At 37.8% G+C, this 12,497-nt stretch overlaps 1 long non-coding RNA gene across 1 annotated transcript in view; it reads right to left on the bottom strand.

Annotated features, from left to right (window-relative positions):
- Nucleotides 1–4,555: 4,555 nt before the first annotated feature.
- LOC107306202 overlaps nucleotides 4,556–12,497 on the bottom strand; it is a 60,802-nt gene continuing 52,860 nt past the window's right edge. Inside the window, exon 4 of the long non-coding RNA XR_004305525.1 lies at nucleotides 4,556–4,732. This is a non-coding gene — a long non-coding RNA (uncharacterized LOC107306202). The remainder of the gene's footprint in view (nucleotides 4,733–12,497) is intronic.

Raw genomic sequence — 12,497 nt, 5'->3', positions numbered from 1 at the left:
CATTAATCTCAGATGACAGTTCAGGAGAGAGATTAGAATGCTGTCAGGTTGACTGGTAAGAAAATTAAGCATGGAATACAATTTATAAAACCACAGGAGTCTTTTTTGTGAAGTGGCCAATTAGTACAGTGAGGAAATGTTTTATTCTTATCTTCCCAAGTCCTTTTGCATTTCATTACCTGAGGACATCTGCCAGATTTCATGCTTTTCTTTTAACATTTGTTATGCCACAAGGGTGCCTTAATTTCTCACTATGGGAGTGATAATGATTCTTGGAACTACTCCATAAAACATGGCCTGCTACTGTAATATTACTGCTTAAAATGCTACTGTGCAAAACCAACTTCTGTTAAGCAATTCTCAGTATCCATGCCTTAAAAAAAAAAAAAATAATAAAAAAAAATCAATGAAGACTTGTATATGAATCTAAAAATGTTATCAGATTTTTTGCCTATTTTTAAAGTCACAAAATAGATGTATATTTATTAATTAATTCTTAAGCCAGTTAAATGGATCATATGCAGGTAGTGTCCTGCAAGCAATTATTGTATCTTCCTCTCAACTCAATCAAGCTGGATTTTTTCCAGAGCTAGAAAGATGTCAGCATAGACAGTTAATAAACTGGATGACCAAAAATCAGAAATAGAAGCCATGAGGGACAACAGACTCTTGTGAAATTTCAGACAAAAAGAATAGGCAGGTCTGTAAAAAATTCAATTATTTGTATTTACATAATTTCCATAGTATTATTTCATATAAATAATGCAGTGCCTCACAGTATTTCAGTGAGAAAAATATCAGTAGAAGTAACAACTGAAAAACACACCAGGAATAATATATCAAGAACTCAAGGAAAGTCAGCAGCAGAAGAGTGAACTGGAGCACTCATCTAAGATTTGAGGTATCTATGTAAGAGAGTTCCTGCTCGCAGTATATTTCCAAAATGCAAGGAAGAGAGTCTGGTTGAACTGCAAGGCAATACAAAGCCTAACGTCTTGCTTCCTGTCCCAGTAAAGGATGTCTCCATCAGTGAACTGTAGAACCCATGGCTAAATACCATAATCCTCAGCCAAAAAATCTGGTTCCATTTCTAGCAATTAAAAACATAGTAAAAAGAGACTGTATGTATTTGTTTTGCCCTTTCATTCCACCACTTATGTCATCACATAGGTTTTTCATATATCCCCAAGTACATCTTTCAGCAAAAGTTTAGACCCTTGAAAGCTTTATGTTTTAATAAAAGCCCAGTAGGTAGAGAAAAGTTGCACAGCCAACAGGAGCTAAGGAAGACCAACAGATTTCCACAGTGGTTTGGATAAAAAGCTATTGAACAGAGAAATGAGGTTCAGTAGTGATGAACTAGTTGCCTGGGAAGACAGTGGCCCAAGCCCCTCAAGTACAAGGCTGATGATATGCAAAATGTTTTGTTTATTTTTCCAAGGATCTATGTATCTCTTGTGCCACGTGAAACAAAGAATATTTGACTAATCTGATAAATATTCCTGAAAAATATTTTTTTTCTTTTTCTTTCTTTTTTTTTTTTTTCTCTTTTTAATACTGCAACACCTCATGAAAGATTACAAGATTCAGATGTAATTGAGTAACAGAACTTGAGAAGGGTGAATTTTAACAAATTACAATGGCACTGATACTGAGAACCTGACAAGTAGCATGTGAAATTTTTCTCCAAAATCATACATCAGATTATTTAGTTCTTTTCTAACAAATATCATGCTTCCTCTACTTAGCTTTCAGATTTGTACCAGGAGTCTGATGTAGTGTTGACAATGCAGATTTATTTCCAGATTTATGGCTTCTGTGAACCTGATTGTTCAAAACTGCTCTCTCCTCACTTCTACAGCAAATAAACACATTTTATAGACAGCCAAGTAAGTTGATAGCATCCTTCCAAAATGGCTTAACCTTAGGCCTTTTTAATGACTTTATGCTTCCTGCAGTTAGAGTCTGGCAACCCGGTGAAACATCGTTCCTCTCTCCAGTCTCCATCCCCAACAAAATAACTTCCATGCTTTACAACTAAAAGCATTTCTGTATTATCTAGATTCAGAATTCTTGTTAGCTAAACAAATCAGCTAATAATAATCTGCTTGGAGCTTGATAGGTTGTGTTTATTCATGTTCCTGTTGTCATTTTCATTACATTTCATTAAATAACAGAATCAACAGAGTTGCCGCTGTGAGGTGTAATGTTATTTAGAGATTCAAGCATCTTTGCCAAAGCTAAAAGCCTTCCATTTATATTTTAATCCTTGGAGGCAAAAGAATTAACAGTTATATGCCATGTGTATACATTGGTAGGTGCTAAATTTAAAATCTTAGAATGCCTTCAGAATCACAGGAGAGATAATCTTTTTCTGAACTCTACTCATAGCCAGCCAGATATACTTCTTATATAGTGCATCCTATATAAGCAGAAGCCAAGACCTATTGTTGAATTTTTTTCTGACCATCAGTGTTTGAGAATTCAATCACCTCAGCTTTCCAGTAACTTTGTTTAAGAAGAAAAGATAATTTCATAATCACACCAATGAAAAGGAAACCTTCATAGAACACTGCCCTTGAAGTTATCCTAGAAATTTTTTAAACTACAATATGAAATGAAACACAGACATTATAAATAAAAAATGCAATTCTAGAATTACTAGATCACTAAATATTTGACACCATGCCTGAATTTTTATGCTTTTCATGGATAGTGTTATGTATTTTCTTCCTGTGGACTAAAATAAAAGTCACTGTCTGAAAAAATATCCAGTCCAGCAGTAGCTCTGAATTTATTAAGTAAAACAATAATTCATATTCAGTTACACAAACGAATATAGTGTTTATTGTTCTGCATCTAAACTGCCAGTGATATAGATACTAAAGTAGGTAGAATATTTGTAGTACCAAGTGAGGAAGCCACCAGTAGTCTGGTAAATCTATCTAGAAGTAGTTTTAGCCCAGGCAACATTTGAAAATTATAGATGAGAACTACAAGGAAGAAATCATTTTATTTTGATTTACACCTATGAATTGTTCATTGGTTTTCCACTGGTAAGGAAAAAGGATGAAGCTCTTCTAAATGGTCTGCTGAAACAACAGACTGCATAGCTTAGATCAAGCGCGTACGGAAGGCTGGCAGTGGACAATCCATCAGACCATAGTCTGCTTTTCCATTTTCCTTTTGATCTGTACTTGAACGCTACAAAGTGTTAGTATTATTTCTCACAGAAGGCAGGGGAAGTTGGTAATTCAAAGAAGAACCCCCTCAGAAATTCATCCCCTTCATGAGCATCCTCTGTGGATGCACCTCCATTTCCCTCCCTAGCTTGGCTGTGGAAAAGTTTTCATTGAAGTCTTCATTTCAAGAATTTAATAAGAATGTTAAATGTCCAATGCCTGGCACAGGTAAACTGACAGTAAATGATACCAATCTGACCTCTTTAGGTTCTAAAATGTGATTTACTTAACTTATTCTCATTCATACACTGAACTGTTACCATGAGTCTATATGAACCATGAATTTATATGAAAAAACAGCCCATGTTCAGACAACAATTAAAATTTTACTTATGCTGATAAATATTTTGCCTATACTACACTAAATTCTCTTTTCCTTCCACGATAAAAGGAGCTCATTTAGCAAGTACTGCTTGGAAAATGTCAATATTGGTATTTGTAGGAGAAAAAAAAAAAGAGAGAGAGAAAAATGAAGATACACATGTGAGAGAAAAGAAAGTGTAATAACCACTAACTGTACTATGGGTTATAATCCAGTAAAATTTTAAGTCCCAGAAGCATATCTTATTTTACTACTCTTTCATATTATGAGTGTGGATTAAAAACAAACAAACAAACAAACAAACAAAAAATACAGAAACAGTTCTGCTTAGAATCAGCTCTCATATTTAACAAGACCTGGCAAGAATGAATTCATTTTCTACCATGCTGGATGTCATGCCAGACTTATGTTTTAAAAAGATCAGTAGTTTTGATCTTTCCTTTGAAAGAAGAGTCCATGAGAATTGAAAGCATTTCCCCCATTACGGAGATGCTTTGCATTTTGTCAGAATAAAAATCGCATCATTATAATCCTACAAAAATATTTCTTGTATCCAGTTAATTCAAACAATACAGAATTACTGTTAATGCTTTATCTTACTATAAACTACGTGCTTGATTTTAACACTAAATATTGAAAGGAATGTGCAAAAGAGCCATTACAGTTATGCATTTTACAGAAGCCACACGTTACCCTAGTTTTCTCAATCTTTCCATCTAACTATATATAGCTGTATAACAAGTAACTGGACCATGGTTGGACTCTTCTGATTTACTGACTATTGTAGAGACATCCCATAGCTAACAAACTTACAGTAAAGCTGTCTTCAACATGGAAGTAAAACACATTTGAACAAAAGACAAAGAATTATGACAAAAGCAAATTTGCATCAAAAGAAACAAAAAGAAAGCAAAACTTTCATGTTACTGAGCTACATGCAGAAAAAGAGCATACGCTTCATACATATAATAATAGTTGTAATTACCATTTCCTTCATCAGTGGCTGGATTTTCATTTTTAGGCATTGTGACTGTATTTCACAGGGCTGCTCCAGGTGCCACCAGTATAGGAGATTGTCCGAATGTTGAGCGGTCTGCGATAAAGTGTTATCCACATTAACTTTGTCCTGTCTCTCAGTGAACGGATGGTGCTGGTGAAGTTTCACCGACTGAAATATAAGAAGATACTAATTTCCTAAGTAATTAATCTTTCATGAATGTTTAGTTTACTACTTAGGTTTTGCATGCTAGGGTCAAAAGAATGGAAGAAGGTGTTCATCTTCTTCTAACTAAAAAAAAAAATAATAATAATAATAAAAAATAAAATCCTGCAATGTTCTCATCTATGACTAACATTAATGTTTAAATGTTAAAGTGTGCTGCTAAGCATAGATGTTTCATGGTGTTTACATAGGAAACTTAGATGCTGTACGCAGGTCTACAATTCAACAGTGTTGCATATGGAAGACTGCATACAAATGGTTTTTATCTCATGAAAAACAGCCTTTGTTGTAGAGACATCTTTAGATGGCATATCTCTACAAAATGATTAAAAAATAAATAAATAATCCTAAAATACATCTAAAATAGAGCAAATGGAACTTGGCACTAATACATCTGTTGGTTTATGATTGCTTCACTGGACGTAGAAATCTCCTTAGGATTCTTTGCTTCTCCCAGTATTCAAATACTACATACTATGTATGCAGTAACAGATTTACCCTCACTCACCACGGACTTACAACACTGGACAGGCTCTATGATGAAACAAAGCAAATATTTTATTAATGAGACACTAGTCAGGCTTGGAAATAAAAGATTAGAAATAATGTGTTACAAGTATCATCTTTGGAAGAAGGGGCAGGCAACTTGGAAATGGTGCAAGGATGTTGCAAAGAGAAAATTAGAAAGGTGAAAGTCCAGCTAATCTGGCTGCTGCTGTGAAAAACAACAATAAATGTTTTCACAAATATGAAGGCTGCCCTGAAAGTAATGCCTCCTATATTATTATGTTGACCAACAGTGTCTGAGGTGAATGTTGGTGGTATGGCAGTAGAGGCTGAACCTTCCAATCAATATTTTCTTGCATTTTGTTGCCATGTAGCTTTACTTTTAGAACAACCTACATACATAAACAACAAAAGAAGACCAAGGAGAATCTCCATCCTTTATTGGATGTGGCAGGGAACATTACCACCAAGGATGAGGAAAAGGCTGAGGTACTCAATGCCTTCTTTGCTTCTGTCTTTAACAGTCAAATCAGTTACTCTCAGAGTATTCAGATCCCTGATCTGGAAGATGGAGATGTAGAGCAGAACAAACTTTAATAATTCAGGAGGAAACAGCGACCTGCTGTTCCACCTAGACTATCACAATCTTTTGGGACTAGATTAAACCCACTCAGGAGTAGTAGATGGAGCAGGCAGAAGTGCTTGCCAAGTCACTTTCCATCATTTATCAGCAGTCCTCATCAACTGAGAAAGTCCCAAAATACTGGAGATTTGCTAGTGTGATACCAGTGTATCCAGGAAGGAAGATCCAGGAAATGACAGGCCCATCAGCCTGATCTCAGTATTAGGGAATGTTATGGAGCAGATCACTTCAAGTGCAGTCACACAGCAGACCTAGCCAGCATGGATTCATTAAAGATAGATCCTGCTTGACCAACCTCTTCTCCTTCTATGACCATGAGTCTGACCTGGTGGATAAGAGAAAGGCTGCAGATATTGTCTGCCTAGACTTCAGCAAGGCCATTGGCACTGTCTCCCACCATATTCTCCTGGAGAAACTGGTAGCTCATGGCCTAGACAGGTGTAGTCTTCTCTGGGTAAAAGAGATGGCTTTGAGACAGGGCCCAGAGCGTGGTGGTAAATGAAGTTAAATCCAGCTGGGGAATAATCAAAGAATCACAGAATCGTAGTCATATTCCTTAGGGGTCAATACTGGGGCCTGTCCTGCTCAATTTCCTTATCTGGATGTGGGTATTGAGTACATTTAAGTATGTAGATGACGTTGAGCTGGGGGAAGTGTTAATCTGCTTGGCAGGAGGAAGGTTCTACAGAGCAAGCTGGACAGACTGGATAGCTGGCCTAAGGCCAATGGCATGAAGTTCAATAAGACCAAGCCCCAGATCCTGTCCTTTGGCCACAGCAACCCCAGGCAATGCTACAGGCTTTGGCAGGATGGTTGGAAAGCTACACAAAAGAAAGGATCTCAGAATGCTGGTCAGTAGCCAGCTGAACATGAGCCAGCTGTGGGTCTAGGTAGCCAAGAACACCAACAACATCATGGCTTGCATCAGAAGCATTGCAGTCAACAGTACTAGGGAAGTGATCATCCCCCTGTACTCAGCATAGTACATAGCACTGAGGCCATACCTCAAGTACTGTGTTCAGTTTTGGGTCCCTTACTATAAGAAAGACAATGAGGCCCTGGAACATGTCCAGAGGAGGGCAATGAAGCAGGCGAGGGATCTGGAGCACAGGCCTTATAAGGAGAATCTGAGGGAACTGGGATTGTTTAGTCTCAAGAAGAGGAGGCTCAAGGGAGACCTTATTGGTTTCTTCAACTCCCTGAAAGGAGGTTACAGTGAGGTGGTCGTCAGTAACTTCTCCCACATTACTTGCAATAAGAGGTAATGCCTTGAAGTTGTGCTAGGAGGTTCAGGGTGAATATTGTGATCAGTTTAATCTCTGAAAGTGGTAAGGCATTGGAACAGGCTGCCCAGGGAGGTGACTGAGTCACCATACCTGAAAATGTTCAAGAAAGGTGCAGATGTTGCACTTAGGGATGTGGTTTAACAGGCATGATCAGTTTTCAATACATAACACACTCTGTGCAGCACATCAGTCTTGCAGATAAATACATAAATACATAAATACATAAATAAACAAACAAAAGACTGCACATTTAATTTATCTCTATGTGACAGCAATCAGAACAATATAGAGCTGTTGAATTACATAACAAATGATAGATAAAGCCCCAGTGGAGACCAGCCAAAAGAACTTGGGCACATTCCATAATGAATTCAAACGAAACCTTTTTCTTTTTTTTTTTTAATCAGCAAATATGCCACACTTTTATTTGTTCAAATCTGTACTTCCTTGTCAGAAACACTTTCTACATAATAAAAATGCTGAAGCAAAGACTGCAGATCAAAACAAATAATTATCCCTTTACTGCAGCCAAAATTGATAAAACACCCTGCAATGAAAGAAGAGTAAACTATTATTTCACATACTCTTCCTCATATCACTAAAATGATTACTTGTTTGATAGCCAAAGGAGATAAAATTGATATCAAACAATTACAACATAACTATGGTTGGTACAAATAGTTGTGCCCCAGTAAATCTGTAAGGCTCAATTTTGCTTGTAGTCAGCATTCAAGTTATAGTGACATAACCCACTCACAGTAAAATAAACACTTTCCTGCCACTTCCGCCCATCTGCTCACTTCTGCACATTCATTCCAGCAAGATTTTCTGCTTGTTGACTTCCTGTAGTTCAAGGTGCATTTTCTATTGGTTTCTGTAAACACTGTAAAACCTAAGGCAATAAATAACCTTTTCTACTAAGGTTACTTTTCAGGATGGAATTTTAAAATGACATTTTGCTTTGGGTGCACAAAATGCATATCCTGATCTATTGAATCCCATGGTAAAATCAGGCAGTTCTAGATGTGGATTTGAAAACAAGCAGAAGTCACTACACTGCAGCCCTGCTATCGAAAAGACCTTTTTTTACTATGTAAGGTAATACCTGCATTGATCCTTCCCTAACCTACTGCATTAAATGAGTCAAACAAGCCTGAACAGCATTAATGGTAAGTCTGCACCTAACATCCTCATTATCCCACATCGTTTCACAGCTCAGTGGATAGTTACACAGATCATGTCTAGGAGCAACAGGAGACTGCAATGGAAGGGCCAGGGCAGGATGCTGGTGACCCCAGGAGAGTCAAAACATCCCCAAGGGGCACAACCCTACAGCACAGCAAAAGCAGGGTGGTGGTGGAAGTATCAGGAGTCCCTGTTGAAACTGGGCAGGCACCGTGTCAGGTGACAAATCCCATTAATTACAAATGCCATTAATTAATTTCATGCAAGAAACATAAAAACTGGCTGCATCAATATTGACTCTCAAATTAACATTTCAGCTCCTGAACACTGATTAGGCACTATTGTGTAACAGAAACACAAGTAACCTTGTTCTGATGCTACACTGTTATTCATAGGAAAAGAAAAAACACAGCTACTTCATAAATTGACATGCAGACAAACTTGTGTGCGTAGAGGTCTCTAAACATCAAATGAAAAGGCAAATCTAACTCCTAAGCCAGACATCTATATGAAATTCAAATCAAGTTTAGCACATATTGTTTCAGGAGCCAACTGAGGCTTTTCTAGCATTTCTGAAATGACAGAATCACCAAGGTTGGAAAAAACCCACAAGATCACCCAGTCCCACCATCCACCAATCACCAACAGTTTTCACTAGTCCATGTCCCTCAACAAAATGTCCAAACATTCCGTGAACACCTCCAGGGTCAGTGACTACACCACCTCCCTGGACAGCCCTTTCCTCTGCCTGGCCACTCTTTCAGAGAAGCAGTATTTCCTAACATCCAGCCTGAACCTCCTCTGGTGCAGCTTGAAATAATTCCCACTAGTCCTGCCACCAGTTAAACAAGAGAAGAGGCTGACCCCCAGCTCACTACAACCTCCCTTCAGGCAGTTACAGAGAGAAGTGAGGTCTCCCCTGAGCTTCCTCTTCTCCAGACTGAACAATCCCAGCTCCCTCAGCAGCTCCTCATAAAGCCTGTGCTCCAGACCTCTCACCAGCTTTGTTGCCTTTCTTTGAACACACTCCAGGGCTTCAACGTCTTTCTTGCAGTGAAGGGCCCAAAACTGGACACAGTGCTAGAAGTGTGGCCTCACCAAAGCTGAATACAGGGGGACAATCACTTCCTTGTCCCTGCTGGACCCCCAGGTCCATTTCCTCTACACAGTCTTCCAGACACTCTGCCCCAAGCCTGTAGTGCTGACTGGGATTGTTGTGGCCAAAGTGCAAGACCCGATATTTGGTCTTATTGAACCCCATCGCATTGGCTTCAGCCCAGCTGTCGAGCCTGTCCAGATCCCCCTGTAGGGCCTCGCTACCCCCAGGCAGATCCACACTTCCAGCCAACTTGGTGTCATCTGCGAACTTACTGAGGGTGCACTCGATGCCCTCATCCAGGTTATCAATAAAGATACTGAATTATGAAATAATGTATTACAAATTTCTTTGTAGATCTGGAAGCTGAACCAAAAGAAAAGCAGGTGTATTTTTAATTGTATTTAGGCACTCTATGCTCTACTGGTAGACACAATAATCAGGTTCAGAGAAAAAACATTAGAAGTCTTATGGAAAATAAATAAATAAATAAATAAATAAATAAAATAATTAAAATTTTCTAATGTGGCTCACAAGAGATTAGTGTGATATACGTGTTTTAAAGGAATTTATCCAAACTGCTACTGATCACTAAATCTGTGTCACTTCCATCAGGTAATCAGAAAGTTTTATTAGAAATTTGAAAACATTTAAATTCAGGGGGGAAAAAGAAAAAAGAAAAAAAAAGAAAAAAAAAAAAAAGCCAAGTGAATTTGTTTTTGTAAAGAAAAATATTTAGCAAATATTTCTATATATCCATGTAGAAATTTAGCAAATGTTTCTACATATCCATGTTTTAGTTTTTAGATCAGTTCCGAAAACATGAAGGCAGAAGTACCTGGAATTGTGTATGAATCTGTGCGTACATGAGTTTCCTTCAGTGATAATGCTTTTTTCTACTTCAAATTCTATTCTTGCTCTTATCCTGGCCAAAATGAATGTCTGGCTGCACGGTAATGAATACAGCTGCTTTCTTCAATAATATCTGATATGAAACACTGCTACTCTGCTCAAAGCACCTGCTACACTGATGAAAAGGCACATTACTCAGATAATTGTTTTTTCTGGTAGCAATGGCTTCAGTAAGAGGAGGATGGAGTAATTCACTGTAGATTTACACCTTGGTGCATCTATTTACTGCTTATTTGTTCTGAGATTTGGAACCACTGCTTCTTACCTAATTGTTACATGTATGTAGTAGTTACATGTAATAGTATCCTAGCTCAGCTGGAGCAGACCAAAAGAGGAGATCAAAACTTCTAGCCTGCACAGATTGCTTCAGACAGGATGTGTTCAGGCGCATTAAAATCCTCAGACTTCATGACTCCACAGTCCTCAGTGCCACGTTCAAATGATAGATCCAGACCTGCTGAATACTATACCCACTCAAACCACAGTGAGCATCCTACAACAGACAAAATTTACTCAGAGAAAGTACCACTCAGCAGTGTCTGTTTTCCACCACAATTTTCTTTGCATTTTTCAGGCAGCCTGTTTGCTAAGGACCTAGCAGGCACAGGTGGGGCAGCTTAAAATTCTCCTCACACCTGTGCATGCCAGAGGAATTAGAAAGGTTCTAATGAATTTTAAGCATCCCTCTCTATGGACCTTGACCACAGCATGTTCTTGGAACAGACTAGTCTACAACTCATGATGGTGTTAAGAAACCCTCAAATTCCCTAGCTAAAATCATTACCCTATTCTGGTTCCTCTGCTAACATAGCAAATGACAACTGCTATAAAACTAACAGTGATCCACTTTAATTTGCAAGGAAAAGCAAAAAGCAAGAAACACTAGAACCAGGTTCTAACACGATTAGGAGAAAGGAGGTAAAACATAGAATATGAAGCTTCAGCGAAGTAATACAGTTTTAAGGTTCAAAAGCAAATTCTGCAGAATGACTGAAAGCATGCTGTCTTCAGAAGAATGAAGTAGTCTATTCACACCTCTTTGCTTCACAGTGCTTGGAAAATCAAGTGGATATCATACAAATGAAATGCAAGAGACTAGGAGTGTAACTAGTAGTTTACCTAGTGACAAATTCTGCAGCTAACAAATGAAAGATTATTGATAATACTGCCCATGGTTTTCCAATGCACTCAATCAGAACCTTCTCCTAGAAGAAGGTATCCTGAGAGGACAAGGTTAAAGAAGAAGAGTATATCAACAGCTTTTATGGTAGTTCTGGGAAAATCTGGCAGTAGAAAAACAGAATTTTTCCATGGGACTTGAGAAAAGAAAAATAATAATAATAAAAAAAAAAAAAAGTAATTTGGGGGTCAAAAAATTGTTTCCCTGAAGGAAAAAAAAAAAAAAAAACACCAAAATCATAACACTGTTCATAACACTGTAGAGGCATTTCAACTCCTGGTAAGGCAGACTTCCCTTTAAGACCCACTATGTTAACTGAAACACACTAGTGAAAAGGTCTTTTAACTGTCATACACATTCAGGATTAGTTCTGTGAACTGATACGCCCAAATGGAGGTCAGTTAGCGTCAGTGACAGTTTCAGTCTCTGATATGTGGACATCCCTTCTCTGGCAAAAAGTTTGAGTCTACTAATCCGTTCCCTATTGACTTCTTGAATAGCTGCTGATCAGTAATAATTTCAATAATTTGGCAAACCCAAACATACAACACAATTTTTTGACAATTTGACTGCAAGTTTGTAGTTCCCTCAATTATTGCCAGTCTCTTGAGACACAATTCAATCTTTCAACTTATATGGGAAATAAATATACATATTTTAAGAGAAGATGGCTAGTTTAGTATAAAATTAGGTAAAGTGGTTTTAAAACAAAACATGGGTCTACAAAACACAAATATGTAGAAACCAAAAATGATGCCACAATCAAAGTTTTATTATCAGTGGTGATGTTTATTCTCTAAATTCTGTGTCATCTTTCCAGCCATCCTCCAGAGGAGCCAAGGCATTTGAACATGAAGCTTAGAGAGGGGATACTTTTCTTTCCCCCCCAGTGTTTCTTAATA

Source organism: Coturnix japonica, chromosome Z (assembly GCF_001577835.2).
Source record: "Coturnix japonica isolate 7356 chromosome Z, Coturnix japonica 2.1, whole genome shotgun sequence".
NCBI classification, from domain to species: Eukaryota; Metazoa; Chordata; class Aves; order Galliformes; family Phasianidae; genus Coturnix; species Coturnix japonica.
This window is presented reverse-complemented; position numbering and strand designations above follow the sequence as displayed.